Consider the following 22,035-nt stretch of genomic DNA (forward strand, 5'->3'; position numbering starts at 1 on the left):
ACCCAAACACTGTCCAGTCACTTATTACATTAAAATATTCATTTCCAACCCAACATATATAACTTCCCACGGTTATCACATTATTATGGACTTCTTTTTTAAAACTTATTTGTCTAAAAAATTACTTCTTTTAATAAAATAAGTAATTTTATATATTTTTTAGTTTGTTTGCGTAAACTATTTTGGCTTAAAAGTTAATCTTTTTATTTATTTTAAAAAATAAATCTTATTTATTTCTTAAAAAATATTTCTATAAAATACTTATTTTAAAATTATTTTATTTAAACAAACTCACTTATATTCCCAAAAATATATGATCTCACATTTGATTTTTTTCATACAATTATAAAAGAGTATCGCAGTCCGTCATCATAATTTTTTAACTCTTTTGAAAAATTTACTAACACTCACAGGTAAGTTGTCCCCTTCCAACAATTTCCAACAATAATTTTTACATGTGCATCCGTCGAATTTGTAAGTGATCTATTCAAATTTGATTCTAAGATATAAAAGAGTATCTTTTTAAATTTGCGAGTAATTAATTTCTTAAATAGATTTTAGTATTTGAAAAATTGATCTCTAATACTCTAGATCGATTTACAAGAAAAAACTCATTTCGATCTGATTTTTTTTATTTTCCTTCTCATTTATAACAATTTTATAAATATAAATATTAACTATCATCAGTATGTATCACCACTTTAATCTCGCTATATGAGACATTATTTTAATTTTTTTATTTTATTAAATGTCATTTTAATATCTTTTTATTATATTTTGTTTACATAAAATGCTACATAAAATGTTTTTTCACAAAATAGAAAAAAAAGTATCATTGGGTAACTTAATCAATAATATTAAATTTGAGGCTTGGTTATATAGTTGTATTAAATACTCAAAATAAGAATTTTGCTTGTTTATATTAGTCCTATCTAGCTGGAATAGATTGTATGCGAAAAAAATAGAAAAAAAGTGATAAGTGTTTAAATTTTCAGAAACTATAATGAGGTTTACTTAAATAGTCCTTTTTTTTGTTGGAAAGGTTTACTTAAATACTCTTATTAACCAACTCTTATGCATAAGTCAGACATTAGATTACGAAAGAAAGTAGAGTAGTTTCACACATATTTGGTATCAAAGACAGGTAGTTGGGCCTCTGACAGTAAAGTTAGGTTTGATCTTAACATCTAAGCATTGGTGACCCATTTTACATTTGGCATGTAGGAAAAAACAGTTAAAGAAGAGAAAAGATAAAGAGGATGTGTGGAGGATTGCTTTCCTTTGTTGCTTCTTTAACTTCTCTCCTTGTTTTGGCATTGTCTTCGATACACACGACAAAAATCATTTATATTTTTGTCTTTGTCCACCGATTTTATTTCTTATTTTTAGGTTTATAAAACCCTATTGGGGTACAGGGGTGGGTTTGAATCTACCTGATTTGAGATAGTATCTTGTAAACAACGTGTATGTGGCATAGTTGAAGAGAATGTTTCACGTTTTAAGGAAAAGTGGAGAGTACTGCTTCTAATTCCAAGGCCACGCTATTTGTAATTTAGACATTTTATTTGATAAGTTTACCATGAGTGAATGTGAATATTTTTTTATGTATATAAATGAGATGTTTTTGTTTTATATCTCGTGCGTGCGTGTTGGGGTTGGTAAATTCAAAGAACTCATTGGTTCTACAAGCTACATAACACTATGTCTCCTTAAAAACTTCATTTATAACTTTTTGAAAGGAAATATTATTGAACAAATGAAACTTTGGCTGTTGTTTTTGTGTGAACCTTAGACTCATCATGTCCAAGAAGACAAAAGGCAATTTTTCCAAATAATGGATCTCGTATTGAGCACTTTTCATTTTGTACAAGCTCGCACTTGCACATGGATCAATGTGTGTATTATGCTTTGCATGAGGTGACGCATCGTTCATCAGCAAAATGCATGCTTATCTCTCTCCTTCACCTAAGTGAAACCATGCATCTATCTATAAAACCATAGTTAAGTTCTCTTTTCTCAATGACCTTTTGCATTTTTAATATCAATCAAGCTCTTAATTTGATGTTAATTAGAAACTTCAAATCATGAATTTATTTAAGAGAAGAGATTCAAATAACCCCAGTTCAATATCTTTGAGTTGGAATTTCAAATGAACCCAACATAGTGACCCACTAGCTTCAGTGAAGCTTCCACTACCACCATATATATAAGCCTTACCCCCAATAGTGCATAGGTTGTCAAGGCCAGTACATGTGGCAGTCCCAAAATACCCTGCTTTACTAACTATACGTGTCGTGTCCTGTCACCTTATATGATATGATTACACTATGAGAGAAATAAAATAGAAGAAATATTTAGTTTCTTCATGAATATGCATTTCTCCTCTCTTTTTAAAGTGAAACACTTCATTAATATGTAGAGTCTTTTTTTTTTCTTTTTCTAATTTAGGATCTGTTACTAAAATAAAAACAAGAAAACTAAATAAATAAAGAAGGAATACTGTAAGGGAACAAATGCTATAAGAATTCCAAAAATTTACCCAAATTATTCGTGTTTCCATTTTATCAGTAACTAATAATAGCTTGCGCGCGAGTTACCCTATAGGCTATAGCTATCCAGTCAAGCATAAAGATTCATATATATGAAATTAAAATTAAAATTCACAAATAATGGGATTTTTTTTTAAATCACATAACATTTTCAAGAAGTTATGCAACATTAAATTTTAATCATTTATATACAGCTGCATAACTTCAATTTATTTATGGGACATATGTAAGGTTGTTTGTCCTGCCTGTATTCTAATAATGTTGAGCGAAAACAGCATTGTTTTTTTCTTCATGTAAATCGTCTTAGGAATAATTCACCAAACACGAAGTTAGAAGTCAAACTTTTTCATTTGGCAAATTGGAGCTCATAAGCTATTATAAGGTTTAATGTTGGCTAAGAATCATATATATATCCGAATCCGACAGGTGAAAGGTCACCATTGCGCATTTTCTTCCTTTTTTTCTTTGTTCCTTTCATAATAGTGCCAATGATGCTTACAAGAAAGGCCAGTATCAAAATTAAATATGAATGGGCCCAATATATGGAATGCACAACTAAAGGGGATAGCGTTTACCCTACAATTTGAATCTTCTAAATTGCCTAGGGAAAGGTTGCTGCCTAATAGATACTACATTGTCAAGAAGATTGGGATTTATCATCCACAGGGGGCACCCTATTATTGGATTCAATAATGAAATATCTGTTGTCATTGATTAGGGTTTTGCATTCTCCCTCTCTGTTTATCATTTTCTACAACAAATTTACAAAACTATCAGTAGAGTACTGGAGTGTCCTCCCACTATATCTGCCACGTGATTGTCATATGCAAACAACTAAATGTTTAATCAGAAATGAAATTATTTACAACGAATCATCTTAGGATCATTCATGTTCCAAATACTATCCTTTTCACTTTCTAAATACATTCCCTTTTCTTTTAAGAATGATAAATTTTGCATTTTTTCATTCGTGGTTTTTTTTAATGAGTTATTAGAGGACAATAGAAACAATTATTTGATTTTTTACAAACAATTGAAATATTTATATGAAAAAATAGGTGATTGTGTAAAATAATTTTATATTATATTAAATCACAAATGATCATGTTTGTTAATTTTTATAATAATTACTTTAATTCAAAGTTATATTAACAATAATTTTTTATTAATTAATAATATAAAACTGTTATTATGAATGAAAAGTCTCTTATAAAATGAATGATGAGATTATAACTTGACAATCTCATTTTTTTACATGAAGGGATCCTTTCCAATGGAAACATTGTAAGAACTTGCAATGTAAATTATACAGAAAAGATTTTCACGACCTTTTTTTTTTCCTCCCTTAAATTACTTTGGTTGAGGTGCTTACATGCAACTTATTTTAGAAAATAGGTACTTAATTATATATTAACTTTTAAAGATTCTTTTACCAAGTTCATTCTGAATGAGTTAGAAAATTGGTTGAAAGATTAACGAGGCAGTCAAAGGATGCTCTTTAATTGTACTTTAACTAAAGTAAGTTAGATCTAGGATGATGGAACTAGGTTTCTTTCTATTTCTTTTGCTTTTGCAGCTTTGAAAAATCTCTTGTTATTATCGTACTTTCCTTTTCTCCCTCACCCCCTCATAGCCGTTTGATACATGAAGGTGTCAATTTGGGCTTCTGAATTTTTTTATTTTTTTATTTCTTTTGTCCTTTAGAATTTATTTTCATGTCATTTTCTTCACAATCTGGCAAAGGAGAGATGTAACTGGTACTGTTTGTACACTTGCACTTGGTGATATAGATAGATACTGATGTAAACATCATGGCTTTTACTTTCTCAACTACGTACATTTTTATATATACGTATGTCCTTACAGTACAAAGTATTAACGAGGATATGGGCTATGGACCACCACAAGAGTTAATACTTGGACATACCTAAATGTATTTTATTTCTATTTATTAAAAATGAATAAAGAAGCATGAATAAAACTTTCAAACTTGAGTATCAAAAAAGTGGTTCCAGACTATCAAAAGTGATTCCAAACTTGAGTATGCTAATAAAGGTATGGGATTTGATTTCCGACTTGTAAATGTCATTTTATTTTAAAATGAATTGATCTAATGAGAAATAATTAATTAAGTGTCAAATAAAAAATTTCAAATATTTCGAATTAGAAAAAAATAAAAAGTTTATCCAGCGGCTATCACGTTATTATTCCTCACTCATAAATTTTCTTTTCTAAGTCAATCAAAATTTGGACTTATTATTTCTCGATCAATCATAGGGGCCATTACTTGAACGGCCATATATATATAATTTGTATCCTTAAAATCTCAATGATTTATTTATATGAATAAATGGAAAGCAGACTGCAGTTGTTCAATTCTAATCATATTACAGGACACTTTTTTTTGGCACACGCATAAGATGGAACACTCACCATGTGTCAATTTAAGATTCTTTTTCTTTATTTAGTTGTATTCAAATGGTACGTGGACAAATCAACTTATGTGCACCTATTTAGATTAATCATAATGAATTACCAACAAGATTTTTGTAAGAGTTGCCTCACAAGACCAAAAACGTTAAGGCCGGGACTTGTTACAAAAGCCCATAACTCCACAGGGAGATTTGATGCTACCATAATACATAATTAATTAGTTATTTGTTCAGCTGAAATTGTAAAATAAGCTAAAATATTATTAAAAGATTCTTTTACAATTATTCACCTCTTTGTTTAGTAGAGAGAGAAAAATTGTAATTGAAAAAAAATTGTCAGAGCTCAACTTTTTCACTTCTATTCGATGTGAGACTTTACCTCACATTTATACTCCAACAATTTCATATAAAAAGTTCAAACTTTGATACTTTCCTTAAAAGATTTGAGCTCAATTCTATCCTAATCAACATACAAGTTTACTTAATTGCTTTAAATTAAAAGTTTGATCAACACAACATATCCTCTCTTTTTATTGTAAAATTACAGCAATAGTAATTTTAGGAGTTAGGAAGACCCAAAAAAAGGTGCATATATAGTCGTTGGTGTTGGAAGAAGAAACAGCATTGTGCAGAGTAAATGGAATACCAGAATGGGCCCAACATTATTCAAGTGATAAAGCAGAACAATGCAGAGAAGCAAGCAGGGAATGTATACTATACCTTTTGGACCCTTACATAGGAGGCGACAGGGAAACCTCAGCATGAACCTGTACAACAAGATCATATGACATATGCTTTCCCAAACTCACCTTAACAATACATATCAGCATTGGTGCTGTTAAGAGTTACATAAATAAATGACTTGCAGTTTGTATGAAAAGATTAAAAAAAAATTAATTAAGGCTGTTTGTTGTGTTGACTTTGTAAGGCTGATATTGATTGTGATGTTGATGTGAAGCTTTTTACCTTAGGGTAGAAAAAATGAGAGAGGGTTTTTCCACCTAAACAGTTATTGTTATTTATGGTTGAGTAACTTAAGACCATTTCATTTCCTCGTTTTCATAGAACTAGGCAAAAGATATTATTTTCTCTGTTTGCCATGCATGCTTTACCTTATATCATTTGCCATGCTTTTTGCATCACTGTCTTTAATTCCTGCCAGACCAAACCCACGCATGCAACCCTTTCATGCATGTTGGATCATCACATTCACATCATCACTAATTAATTTATACTGGTTCAAGGTACATTTTGGCTACTGTGTAGACAACATGATTGTTTCTCCTATCAGAAAATTTCACAAATGTATTCTTTACTTTTCAAGATTTATTATGATTCATTGCTGATGATATTACAAATTACACACCTAGGGGAGCTAGCTAGGAAAACGACATGGTAATGCATGAGAGTAAAACCGTGACCTGATTTGGAAAGTGAGCTTTAGGTAAAAATATTTCACTCATCTAAGATTGCTATAAAGAAAGCTTCTTTAATTTATTTTTCTTTTCTTTTTTTGGATCTTTGCTTTATCCTGTCAGTCAACAGACAAAAGAATGCACAATCTTGGCATGCAAAACAGTGCTCTCAAGCTTATAGTTATCCATGATGTTCGTGACTGTTCATATTTAACTTGTTCAACTTTTTTTCCTTTTTTACTTTTCTTCGTGAGTACCATTTTAGTTTTGTTTTATGTTTTCAATATCTGTGTATTGTTCATACAGCATATAATATATAATTTGGTAACATAGCATTCCCCAACCATCAGCTTAAACCACAGAACAATCTCAATAGAAGGCTGATCATAATTTGAATATGATAACATATCATGATTTAATTTCTATATCTTGTGTCATTAATCTTTTCACTCCACACACAGCATCTGTTGGCAAACCAGCTTCACACCCTCCTTCCATCCTTAGCTCTCACTGTTTTTGGACCCGACAGCACGGTTTGGTCTTTCAGCCTTACACTATGTGGAAAAATTCTTGGGTGAGACATATGGTACACATTGGTACATTCTTTTGGTACAACAGCATTGGTCTTCAAAATGAATATGCATAATTTAAACTTTCCTAACATGTTAAAACAAGTTTGAATTCATGAAAAGTAAACTCTATTTCTTTCTCGAGTAAGCTGGATGCAATATTCTACTACTTATGTAAGACCCTAAATTAAAAATGTGAAGCCTTTAGTCAATTTTAACTAGTTCGGTGCATAAATTATATTGTACACCATATATGCAGCAGAACTTAACTACTATTTTATAAGCATTAATTTAACATATAACATATTGCTTGCCTCAATCAAGGAAGGATGCAGATTGATTATCAATGTTATTTAAATGGAACTAGACATCTCTTTCATTTCATGCAGTGGGCACAACTTGGGAAGGAAATTTTCACAATATATTTTGAGAATGTGAACTTGTGTTTAAACTAAATCAAACTAATATATACTATTTTTATCATATCATTAGTTAAATGTGGAATCTCTTGCATATTTCTGTCACACTGAGAATTAAATTAATATCTTCAACCTAAACTATGCAAAACTAAATATTCGTAGGTAATTTGATAAGGACCTGATAACGGGTAACTCGATAGTCCAACAATAATCGTTGAGATCAATTCAGATATTATTTTAGAATTTGAGCTTATAAGCCTATAACTCAAACTCAAAAATTAACTTATGAGTAAGAGTTACCTTCATTAATATACATCATTTTAATCTCCAACGCAACTAAAATTATACTTTTGGGCATCAAAGTTTAGAGGCAGAAGTTCACTTTCTTCGGTGGCATATTCAATGTTTTAAATACGCCACCCTCGAATTAGATAGGTTGGTAATAAGTTTGGTGGATATTGTTTATACTTTATACTTTATATGCTTGAATGGACAGTGTTCAAATATATAGTTGCTAAATTGTAGTTGTCCATTTATCAGTGTTAATTTGTAGTTATTCCTATAGTTGTGCGCTGTACTGCAACTCATCTGCGTTCATTAAACTCATGGATTTTCTCTCAAATCTTTTACACTACAAAAATGTGCACACAACAACAACAATTAATAACGATAACTTGGATACGACAATATCTCTCTTTTTACCTCAATATTATGAGGAAAATAATACTGAGCAAAAATATAATCCACAATGTCCCTCTTTCGTCCTCTTTTGTTACATCACAAGTTGTGAAATGTGAAATTAAGTAGTACTTTTTTATGCAAAATGGTTATTCCTTCGTGTGGCTGGCTTGTTCAGTGTGGAATAGTGGATGACCACTGCTTTGATATGAATTGCCAAATGCATCAGCATATATCCGATCCAAATATATGTCAAGAGCATACCCAATGGAGCAAAATAATAGTATTTGGTCCAATTTTACAATTTTTTTTTGGCAACCATTTTTACAATCTGACTCAACAAGCGTGAACTCTTTGCGTAAGTTTCCGTCTCATGGGACTGTTTGTAAGCTAAGTGCAGGCATTCACTCAAAAAGAAGGCTTGGAGCTGTGTTACTATGCATATCACAGCTCAAAGTCTTCTCTTTTTTGCATAATTTTTTGGGGTTTAATTATCAATTTAATCTATGTAATTACAACTTCCCATTTTAATCTCTATAGATTAAAACATCTTATTTTGATCCTGTAGTAGTTATTTTTTTTTATCTTTTGATTCTTGCCATCTAAAGTCATCTAGATTAAATGAGTCACGTCATAGTTTGTTTATTAGCATTTTTGTTTAAGTATTAACTTGGCCATAACGCTGGGTTAATCTTTTAAGATTAAAATTTAAAAATGAAAATATTGCACGTAAAAAAATAAGGAACAAAACAGACAAAAAGATAGGAGACCATGAGTGTTCAGCTCGTGAGTCTCCAGTCAACATGATTTTTGGTTGGGAAAATGTTTAAGATACTAATAATCCTAAATTCTGTTATAATAAACATAACAATTACTAAAATTCTGCATAAGTTGCCATGTTCTTTTTTTTTTTTTTTTTTCAAAATCGACGAGAAGGAGAACACGCATCTTTCTCTTGATCACAAATTGCGATTTTCAGGTTGTTAGCTCCAAGGGCAAAGCATATTCCAAGTTGCATTGACCAATATTTCATAATGGATATCTTGGCTAATTAGCCAAATCATATCATATATATTTATTGCCAATCTTAGTCAGAAGCAACTTGATCCAGTGCAGCTGCCAGCCTTCTTGACAAGTAAATTAGATTGATTGACTACTAGACAGTGTCCTGTATATCTTCCTAATAGTATCTGGAGTCGTTCTGCAACAGCCACCTACACAGGAAGCTCCTAACTCACCATTTATTTACATATGAGATAAAATCTTCATCTGTAACACCAGTATTTTGCTGAAAACACAACAGTATACATAACTCAAGAAATATCCCACAATATTTTCTTTAAAATGATTGAATCTCTAAGAAACTATCTCCATGCTATATGTGGTTTTTCTCAAAGATAAGGATGTGTACAATATGAAGTACTTATCAACTTTAACCAACCATCAAGTTCATAACTTGAAAAATACAATAAACTAGATAAACATAGCTTAAAACAGGAACATAACTTAAGGAATTAAAGGTTAGGTTAAGCGTATACTTTTAATTTTCTGAATTCATGTCCATGTGGGTTCCATTAATTTCTTATGATATTATGTTACATGCATTGTTTGCTATTGTGTTCCAAGAAATATAGAAAATTGCACAGGCTGAATACGATTAAATAATCACTAATCTCTCTTGACTATGTCCAACACATGAGTGCAGACATTAATTTCAAGATCACTACATATCTATTAACTTTCCATCATGTAAGGTTAAATGAGAAATCAGCCCAAAATTTGGAATAAAATTCAGAAAGATCGTCTTAATATTTTTCCTGTATTGGCCCCTATAATTTTATTTTTTAGTCCATGATGTTATTGTTTCAGTTCCTATAAAATTGTAAAGTTTTGATGAGTCCTTATATTAAAATTTCATTTTAGTCCTGCAATTTAGGAAACATTTGGCTATTTTCTAATCTCTATTAACACCATGTCATCACTAACCAGGACAGGGATCCAAATGAAACAAAAACATTTTATAAGGACCAAAACAGGAAAAAAAAATTAAGAGGACCAAAAAGAAAACAACCCTATAAATATTATAGGGGCTAAAAAACTATTTAAGTCTTTCCTTAAAATCTTTAGATGTACTTGTATACAATTATTAATAAAAGGATGTGAAATCTGTCATTACTTGATTCAAGCAGAATAATTTCCAAAATCCAATTTTCCAATGCATAGTGGTTCATTTTTTATATGATAATTTAGATACTTACATTCTATAATAGACCTTTCTTCAATTTTAAAGACAAAGTAGGCCTGCCTATCCTTTAAATTGTAATAGTAAAACCACATGAAATAAACTTACCACCCACTCCTTTAGGTCAGCATCGTAAGTTTCCCCACTGTTTGGATATATAACAATTGGTTTTGTAGTCACCTGAAGATATCATATGTGAATCAAGAATAAGTATTTCACAAAGACAAGTCCCATAACTATAATAATAATATAATAGCTTATTAACACTGACACATTTCTTACATGAAAGTAACACAAAAAAACAAGGGAAAATGACACTATCAACATTTCTAGAGACAAATAGTTTCACATTAATGTGAAAACTGTATCAGGGTATAGGTTAAGTACTTTACTCAGAGAAGTTTCCATTCATATAAGCCATCTTCATAAAAAAATAAAAAATAGTTGAAAGCTATTTTTACAATATCATGCAACTCTTGAACGGTTGAACCTATACAGACTTATCAAAATAAGCCATTTAACTCCATGAGTATTCATTATTCACCCTAATGTACATGACTAACAGATATATATAAGCCATTTTCCATGTGCATTTATTATTCACCCTAATGTACATGACTTATCAAAATGAAAACAACTTGGCAACGTGAATACTAACACTTTTAGAACTGAAACAGCAGTACTAATAATGACCTAAAAGAATAGGAGAGGTTATTAAAAACAAAAAAAGAATTTATGATGTGTAAAAAAATACGTTCAATAATTAGCCTACACACAACATATTTGATTGGAAACGAGAGAACCTAAGCTTTACCCTCTTAAGCAAAACAATTAGACCATGTATAAATCTTGGTGGGGTACAGTAGATTCCAACAGCGACAACTTTATTACCTGATTCAGCAATAGAGCCACATTCCATTAAAGAATCACCACTAACAACATTAACTCCATGAGTTAAAAGAAAACCATGCTGGAATCTTTATGTCCTCTTCTTCCAGAAGCTGAGCAAAAGCCTGCTTAGTCAATATAGTTAGATAAATTCGGGAGTCGAGACAAAAAAATGAACATTGCAAGTGAAGGCTTACAAATTTAATTGTCCAATACTAATATTTAGCTTTAGATAACTATTATTTTGTACCTGTTCCGGGATTTTAATTGATCATATATGCTTGAGTGAGTTACTCATTATAGTTGCTTTACTAGTGATTTTACCCTTTCACAAAAGCAATGGAAACTCCAGGATCGAAAAATTAATGCTTTGTAGTGGTCTAGGGAAGCAAGGCAAAATTTGGGCCAAATTTTGTTGAAAACTTCTTCACTCAAAGAAAACATCCATCAAAAGTTTATGTGATTCACATTTCATGGTAACATGGAACAAAAGCACATCAACCAAAATGAATTATACAAATATAACAGAATTTCTTCAATCATCAAGGATTTGATTTCCGTTCATTATCTAGATTTTAAGGTTATTGCACAAGAAATAAGAATGTCATTAGATAGCCTCGATTATAAGCAAAACAAGTTCCTTTGACTGAATTACCCTTCCTTAAAATATTCAAAATATTATTATGATTTTATTAATCTTCTCTCACTCATAAATATTAATTAAGGGTAAAGTTAGAAAAAAAATTATGATTCAATAATTTTTAAAAGACGGATGACACTTTTTACAGAGATAAAAAAGAACCATGGGGATAGATTTTAGCATTTGGCTGTCCAAAGCTTTAGGATACCTCAGCTTCAAGCTTATTGGACACTGTTTCAAATGCAAGCAGGTCAGCACTTGAATCTGCTAAAATTTGAACTCTTCTCCGAATTTCCACCGTGATAGCATCACCATAATCCCCACTGTTAGAAACAAAATATCAAGAAATGTGACACTAAAAAATATATAATATCTATCAGTGCTGAGAACAGCAGCAAAACTTTATCAAACCCCAACCTTTCTAAAATGTAAACGATCCTATGCAGGAAAAAGCTTAAATAGGTAAAAGCACAAGATGGACCTTGAAATTCATTTCATACAACTTTCTGATACCATTCCCTTTAAGAACAAGAAAGATTTGTACAAAAATAACCAATGCAAAGCTAAATACACGACCTGGGAAGCACAACATTTAATAATCATGGATATCATCTTGATTGTTAGTCAATAAATGGGCTACATAATAGATACAAGAAAACAAAAATCACAAACAATGCTAAGACTCAGTTTCGATAAATTTCTCCATAAGAACTTATATAAGAAAAGAAAATAAAAAGATAAAATGAATTGAACCTCTCTCAATATACTAAAATCAACTTATACACTTTAGCATTTGGAGAAATTAGATGCTAACACTTCCACAAAAGTTAAGTACATAAGTTGATTTTAGCATGTAGAGAGAAGTTCAATTCATTTTACTACCTTATGTTCATTTCCTATACTAGTGTTTACAAAAAAGGGTTTTTTTTTTTATCCAAACAGAGTCTAAATACTAAATCTTAATCATTTGATTCATTTCACCTGTACCCTGATCCATCGGCCAAATAAGCTCCATAGCTCCCCACCAATGCTGCAACCAGGATAGGCCGTTGCTTGAGGATTCTACCATCATCCTCCCCATCACCCGAACAGCATCCAGCACAATTTTTATCGTAAACTTCACGTGCCTCGAATGCAATTTCGGCACTCCTCTTGAGCAAGGCTTCACTCTCTTCATCAGAATAACCTTTGGCTTTAAAGCCTTGAATGGTGGCCTTTGCACAAACAACACAACTACCTCCACTTCAGCATTAGCAAGAAATTAACAAAAGAAATAAGACACTGTTCAACAACCAAACAAACTCACTTGGTAAGATGCTGTGATTATAATGTCTGCACCATTTTCCAGGTAATCAAGGTGCACCTGCTCCACTTAGTCACTCAATCATTACTTTGATTTTCAATTGCAAAAAAGAAAAAGAAAACAAACACATCATTCAATTAAGCTGAAAATATTAACATTGCAAGAACTGTTTAACAATTATATAAGCAAAAAAAAAAAAAATCAGGCTCGTCGAACTCGAAATGGCTAACATTGTGATGAAATGAAATCACAGAAATTTATTTGTTAAAGAGAAAATAGAACAAAAAATTGAGAGTCGAAACGGTGCGTTTGAATCGCGCGAAAAGGAACGAGAGTGTACCTGGCGAATCAGGTGAGGGGAGGAAAACAGGCATTTGGCGCTCCATAGGGGATCGTTGAGGTCGTCGCCATGGCGCTCCAGCTCCGTCGCGAGACCGCCGTCGATGACGGCGGAGCCGCCGGTTTCACGGAGCAAATCTGTTATCAACGACGACATTTTTACGCCGGAAAGAGGAACTGGAATTCCCGCATTTTTGGATTTATACCTTTATCTTCGAATTAAGGCCCAGCCCAATCTCTATATGGATACGTCATGGCCCAATCTCGCGCCTATAAGGCTATATATAACAATTAGTGATTTTCTTCCTGCACCAGCCACTTTTCTTCTACACCCAGCATGTTTTTTTATAATTTCAACATTACCCTTACATATAGCCTATATAGATTGACAATCCGTATGGGTCTCGAACCTGTGACTTTCAGGTTATTAGCACGATGCTCTAACCAACTAAGCCAATAGGTCAATTACGTTAAAAAATAATTAACGTCATTATATATAATACTAAAATTCCCAAAAAATGGATTTAAGATTCAACCACCCATTTTTTTAATCTTAAATCCTATTTTTGAGCTACTTAGAGACATTTTTTGGGAAAATGAGTTGACCAAATCCCCTTTGGGAATTTGCCAAGGGATTCTTCATTCAATTTCGAGCATTTTGACATATTATGGGCCTCAAACGGACATTCCTATCAAAAGTTATATGCGTTTGAAGTTAAAATTTTTTTTTTCCGTAAAAAGCATTTCGTCAGTACGAGTGGCGGGACCCGCCACGTGGCCGCCACGTGGACAGCAACTCGCCAACTCCACTGGCGAGTCCACCAGGCGCTGCCACGTGTCCAACTCGCCAACCCCACTGGCGAGTCCCCTTCAAAAACAGACCCCCCCCCTGGAAAAAGTTTCAAAACAGCCCCATTTTGGGAATTAGTTTCTAAAACTAACCTAGTTTGAGAAATTTGCCGATAGTAGGACTGATAATATCTTGAGCTTTGGCTTTTTAGCATGCATCTCCGAACTCCGATGATGAAATGGGGACACCACAAAGTAACGTACGTACAGTGTGCGGTGTGCTATCTATCTATCTCTCTCTTGATTCGCATAAAGTCAAAATATTTAGCAGCTTAACTTGGTATTTATATTCGTTTGAGCCAGACATGGAGGAACGTGGGACCATCACAGGTACCCATTCTACAGTATCTTGTGTTGGATTCAAGGGCATTCCAATTCCTAATAGCAGCTTCTCAAGCCTCATTGTTTTGTTTCACATACATACTAAACGGAGTTATGTGAAACAACAATTGTTGTCTATTGGAACGCGTCTCTTACTTTAGATCAAAGTTTCTAGGATGTTCATAGTACATCATCATTCGTGAATCTAAATTGATTCGAATAATTTCAATTGGATCATTTATGTATTAGCTGAATTAATTTGATTAAAATTGTTCATGTATAGATTGAATCACATGTTTAGATTTATAGATTCGATTGGAACCGAATCAATCACAATTTTTAGAGCAATTTGGTTTAACCTTAAATATTGTTAATATTAGGACGGTAAGTGTTTGAATTACTAATGTTAGAACCTCTTGAAATATTACTTTTAGGTATATTGTTATTTGTTTCACTTTTTTTTCATATTTATTTTCTCTGTCATGTTTATAATATTAATGGATCATATTTTGTTTATTTTTTTTCAGCAAATTTAGTTGCAACAAATCTGATTGTAGTAAAGCTTACTGTAAGAAAGTAGTTTATAAAAAATAATTATGATTCAAACTATAATAAATTCAATGAAAAATATTTTATTTTAATTTGTATTAGTTTATTTTAGAATATTATGTTGATGATATTAAATGAATCAAATTTATTAGTTTTAGACATTTGATAATATTGTGTTAATTGTATTGAATATTTGAATGAATCATAATATAAAATAATAATTCTAAGAAAAAAAGATCAAATTTAAATGAATAACCTGTTAGTACGAACCAAACAAAATGATTCATGAATAAATTAGGTTGGATTAAGTTTAAAAAAATTATAATAAATTTGACTAAAACTGACTCAAACCGATACATAAACAGTCTTAAAAATTCTAACTATTCGTTTATTCATCTGATTAATTATCAAACACACATTAAGGTACACTTACATGTAAGGAGCGGTAATTTATTATCAGAATTATGCACATTATCATGTCTAAATTAACTAGTATAAGATTATTCTAATTTTAACAAGTAACATTGAGTTTATCCTTCGCCACATAGGTGTGGAAGAACTTTGTTTCACACCATGATAATGAATTTATCCAGGTTTAATTATATATTTTAAGATTCAATTTTATCCTTTAATTATTAAAAAATTAAAATTGATCCCTCCATTATTTAAAACACAACAATTTCGTCCTTTCATTAATTTTGTAGAGTTGACTATTATCAACCTTTTTCTCTTCTTTTTCCAACCCTCTACCTTCACTCAAAACTCCAAAGGACACCACCTCGAGCATCGCACATTGCCATGTCACGCACTGCCCCGCCGAGCACCACCCACGTCATGCACTGCCACATCCACCACCCCCGAAACCACCAACCTCCACACCCAACCCAAACAAGCACCGTTGTGTCACCACCAACCTCCACGGATCACCCTCAGCCCAAACGCACCTGCGCGCGCCACCACCAACCTCTACAAACCAGATCCACAGCCACCACCCAGATCTGAAAATGAGAGTGGCTCTAGCAACGAAGGACAGCGAAACCCTGACGATGAAGGGCGACAATGACGGCGAAGCCCAGATTTGTGTTGTGGTGATCCATTGATTTTTTGTTAAGTTATAATAATTAAACTGGGGCTATAAATAGCCACTTTCTTAAAAAAATATATTATTTTATTAGATTATTTTGAAAATAAATAATAAATATAGTGGTAATTTTTAGGTGTCATTATAAGCTAATTTAAACAATCACAATTTACAATTTAACTGTAACCATTATCCTTGAAGGAAAAAGGTAAAATTGAAATATTTTAAATGATTGAGAGATGAAATTAAATATTTTAATAATTAAAAAGTTAAATTAAATCTTAAAATATAATTAAAGGATCAATTATATAATTAAATTTTTATCTAATCCGAATAAGATTTTCTATCATGGAAGATTAAGAAAGAATTACACCAGTAAAGCTCAAATGTACTCATCTCACTTAGAAATATAATTCCCTATTATTAGTAATAGCTAGTGAGTTTTAAACTTTTATGTATCGTTTAGGCTGAGGATTTTTTTTTTTCCTGTTTTAAGTTCTTTTCTATTTCATTTATAATTTAAAAGTATTATAGTTGACAATCATAACAATTAAAGAGAGACAGTTAGATCTGCGATTTGACGTTAAAGCCTTTATGATGAAATGACCCAACGAGGAACCAAATTTTCCACATTATAATTACTTTGCCGTCATTAGCGCCTCATCTCCCCCCAGTCCCCATTAATCCATTATTGAGGTCACACTTGGGTTACGCTTTCTAAATTATTTTTGTCTTTAGAATTCAAATTGTGATAAGAAATAATTCAATTATGATTTTATCAAACATATAGAAAACACTCAGTTTATGTTTCTAAACTAAGAAGAGCGTATTGAATTGAGATTTGAATGACTATAGAAACCTAAAAAAGTCTTGTACATCTTCCTCTCAAAGTCATATATTCTAATTCATAATATATGGGTAAATAATGATAATAACTTGTTTATAATTGAAGCAAGTACGTAATAGTAGATTCTACAATTGATAATTATGCAGCTTTTGGAGCAACGGTTCCATTACCATCGAAGTGGGAATTGAAAAAAATAACAATAATGTCGGCTTTCTCTCTATTTATTTCTGTGTTTTTCTGGGTGCATGTTTTACCATGCATACTTTTGCTGTAGTTACAGTAAGCCTTAGAAAAGAACCAGAAATGCCAGTTGTTGGATCTACTATCTACTTTTATAAAGTGGAGAATCCCTTTTCTCTTTTGCTAGCTAGCTAGACCATTCAGATCTTAGTATCACACCGGTTGTACCGCGAGCTCATCCATCCTCATCATGTCATGTTCGAGTGATTAAAAATGTTAAGCACAAAAAAGTATGAAAGATTTTGAAATTAAATTGTATAGTTTATTTTAATTATTTAGTTACGTTTTACCATATATTTATTTAAAGTACTTATTTAAATTTAATACACATACACATATCAAACATTGTGTTATGAATGTAAAAAAAAAACATCATAATACAATCAATCTAGTGTTAACTTTGGTAAGTATCCGTTCGGTAGAGTGAAAAGAAAATAAATTGAGATAACAATTTTAAACTAAAATAAAATATAAAAGTTTGAATCTCACATTATTTTACGTTTTTTTTTCTTTCGTTTTCACTCTCTTTCTAAGGCCTAAATGCTCATGATTTTTTGATTGACCCGATGTTTGAAAGTTTAGTTTGGTAGTGTCATTATATGGATTAAGCTTATCCTAATCCATATCTGTTAGTTATTATTATAACACTAGTGTGTATAGAGAATTAAAGATTGTTATATTTCTAGGTATAGTAAAAGGATGGAGCAATGCGGGGATGGTCTGAGTAAGAGGTGAGCTTAAAAAAATGTGAATAAGAGCAAATGCCCTGTTTGTTTAGGGTGTTTTTAGTGCGGCTTCATGCCCTTCATTTTATCAAACATTGCAAGGCTTGCAGTCTAATTGTCTAAACCTTATGCATTTTGTCTTGTGGCTAATCTTCTACCATATCGCATGCTTAAGGTTAGTTGTATTACTAGTTCAATGTTTTAGATTATCCAAAAAATGATTTTTTTAAGACTATTCATTTAAATATTTAATTCACCAAGTCACATGGGTTATCCTTAGTTGATAAATACTAAATAACATATTTTTAAAAGCATCGTATAATTCATAAAATTAATTTAAGCACTCACTTTAATAATATTAACATTGGATTGAATTTTTGTTTAAAATACTTAAATCTATATAAAATTTAAGACCTATAAAATTATAATAAACAACTCATATAAACAATTCTGCTTCATAAATTCTCTGAGTCAACTGTTGAGTTAATTTGTCAAAAGATCTAATTTTTCTAAAATAAAGGAGATTCATAAACTTTAAATAGTTGCATGTATATTGATGATGTGAAAGTGTGATACAATGATAGTGGACCCAATATTTGATTTCACACATTAATTAATTGGTGAAATGGTATTATAACATATAAGTGAAAGAACAATTTTTATTCCATAAGTTTGTTTTATGATTGAATTAGATTTAAATTTAATAACAAAGTGATATTAGATCTAGCTAGCTTCGTAATTAATTGTTATTAGACATACTAATTCACTTGTTTATTAGGTTGATATTGGACAACTCACAAATGTCTCTTGTACATTTTACTTTTAACATGTTTAATTCTAGACGTGAGGGAGTTAGAAATTTCATATTGACTAATTATGTCCAAAATAACATGTAATTAACGTGTGCTGGTCTTGTTGACGTTGTAACATGTTATCATGATGATAAGCATCTAAATGTAACCACACCCATAAATTAATAATCAAAACATTATCTTAGTACCATGGGCAGATTTTTCAAAAAAAAAAAAAGTAGAACAGTCACTACATCCTATACAAGGCGCAAAGCAGCATACAAACTTGAGGTGAAGTTAGAAAGACCGTGAATCCGTGATTATTATATGGTCTACGCGTGCCGTTGAGCTCACAAGCACACATGCGCACTTCATGCCATAAGATATAGTAAAGCAAAACCTTTATAAGTTAATAAATAGAATTGGAATCACAAACTTTTATAGAGGAGTTTATGATTATATAACTTTAAAAATTAACCTATAGCACATGGATCGGAAGATCATACTCAGATTTTATGATTATAAATCAGACCAAACTTAAGTTTACCAAAGCCTAATTTGACGTGACCGATTTTTATCCCTAAACAAAGCCAACAAGCTTAGCCCGTGTGGGAAGTGAAAGCTACGTACCCTTATTCACTGTCGTAAAAGTTGCGATTATGGGTTTGCTATTCCCTACAGAGCAAGAAATAAATATTCTCCTCTCCACTCTGATTTATAGGGTTTTTTTGGAGGCATATATTATGGGTTGGTCGCTAAGGCTTCATTAATTGGGTCTAAAAGTTTGTGGGATAGAGGTCATGGGTGGCATAGTTTGGGACTAGTTAAGGTCATTCTGTGAAGGAGGTATGGTTGTTGCAAAAGGAAGGATGCTGATATATGGTGGTTGAAGTTTTAAAATTAGATGAACTTGTAAAGGTGATATGATAAATTAAAATACGTTAACAAATTAACAAAATAAAAAAAGTCAAATGTGCGGCTTGTGACATTTACATTATTAATGTCCAATTGACGATTAGGAAGCGAAACTGTAATATCTATCGATTATATAAGAAAGTTTAATGTATTTTTTTGAATCAAAGTGTATTTATTATGAATTTTATTGTTTTCTTCTCTTTAATTCTCCCAAAAAAAAGATCTTCAGCCCACTACCTCAACGACAAAACTAAACCATTTAAATTTGAAACAAAACGTATTTATGTTTAGAGTATATATATTATTTTGTCACGACAAACTCGTGTAATTCTCGTAATGGGACAAAGGAATTTGCTGGGGCGGCGTGATGACATGAGCGATGTTGCAAGTTCGCCGTCCCTAGCATGTCGACCACACTTGTCATTTTCTCCCTTTACACCTCCTTCACTTACCTTGTTATTCTATATTTATATACCACTTTTTATTCAACTAATCTATTTTTTTTAATTTTTTAAAGCATATTTTGTTTAATTTATCAAATTAGAATAATTTCTGAATATTTTATTAATGGGTTACAAGTTACAACCTTCTTTTTATTTTACACTTTTATAACTATTAGAATAGTACGTGCTATGCAATTGTTAAGAATCACTATTATTAATAGTTATAAATTATTTGACTATAAAATTATAACAATTTTATCATTTTAAAATTAAATTGTTTTTAATAATTTTTAAATTACACTAAATTAGTGATTTTAAAAATACATTATCCCGTATTGGTAAAAAAAAGGGGTTATCTGCTTTAGTTTTGTTTGAAAAAATTATGATTTAAAGTTTTGCTTTCAAATTAAAAAATTATTAATAATTATATCTAGTTCATAAAAATACGTAAGAAAGATTAAGAATATTATTAAAAAAATTATATTATTTGTTAAATAATATGTTGTAAGTCTTGACGATATATAATTAGATAATACTAGAAAACTCTCCACAATGCACATACTATTTGTTCATATTAAACTACATTTTTTTTAAAGCAAAACCACTTATATCAATTCAATCAAAATCAAGGATTCCAAGTTAGAATATAATTATAAAAAAAAAAACTAGGCTATAAGCGAGAGAGTAATTGACGAATATATGAATTAAGTTAAAAATATCCTGTATGATCAAATCACCGCGTATTTTTTTTTTCATATTGTCTATAAAAACAGTAATTGACGAATATATAATTTGTTACACAAGTGACATTAGTTATTAAAAAGGAAGGGTTGAAATAAGATATAAAAATTATTTCTCAATTAAAATTTTCACTCTCTCTTTTTAGATTAACAATTCACTATTCAAAATAAACTTATTTAAAGCAAAAGATAAATAGTAATAAATAAAGAAGTTTAAGGAAGAGAAACCCGCGTGAGATTTCCATAAAATATCTTTTACAAAGTTTGAACAACACATGGATAACCCTTCCTTTGTGTTCAGAAATCCTTCCAACGTAAGAGATGGAGGGTCTCTTAAACAATTTCCTTTGAATAAGAGGAAAAAGTTTCTCTCTTTAAGATAAGGATATTACAATTCAAGATCAATCAAGATGTTTTATTAAATATGCAAGGGTTTGACCAAAGAATCTTTTCGAGATTATAAGACATTTCAGTTCAGAAAAAATTCTATTGGAATTTCGTGTCCTAAGTCACCTATTTATAGGCCTTTGATGACCATTCAAAAATCTTTTGATGAGATGTAATTCTTTGAGAGTTATTTTCTAGAGAGTTGTGATTCTTTGGGAATTATTTTCTGAATTTTTGATTTGAATCAAATTTGAGAAGCGCTTATATTTGGTATCATGAAAACTTCATATCATATATGTTTTTACGTCATCTAAGCTATATTTTTTATTTATAAAAAAAACTTATTTAAGTAATAAAAATTCAGAGTTCAAATTTCCTTCTTAAGATCATGAAAATAGTAATTTATTACCTTCCATGAAAATAATCCAAATTACTTGTGAGTTTGACTTGTGAAGCTATGAAGGGCTCAAGGCAGTTAAATAATAGTATAATTGTCACTATACAAAAAATATTTATGGGAGCAAAAGTGAGTAAAAACAGAAAAGTAAGTAATAACGTATTTTTATGGATTTTAAATGTGGGAGCGTATGACTTTTGTTTGGTACAACCATTGCTTTATAGCAGAAAATAATAATAGTGTTGCTTTTTTCTTATTTTCATTGTTCACCCCGTG

General features: G+C 30.9%; 1 pseudogene; it reads right to left on the reverse strand.

Annotated features, from left to right (window-relative positions):
- Positions 1 to 8,814: 8,814 nt before the first annotated feature.
- Positions 8,815 to 13,668, reverse strand: LOC100803609 (selenocysteine methyltransferase-like; annotated as a pseudogene).
- Positions 13,669 to 22,035: the final 8,367 nt, after the last annotated feature.

This window comes from Glycine max, chromosome 3 (genome assembly GCF_000004515.6).
Source record: "Glycine max cultivar Williams 82 chromosome 3, Glycine_max_v4.0, whole genome shotgun sequence".
Lineage (NCBI taxonomy): Eukaryota > Viridiplantae > Streptophyta > Magnoliopsida > Fabales > Fabaceae > Glycine > Glycine max.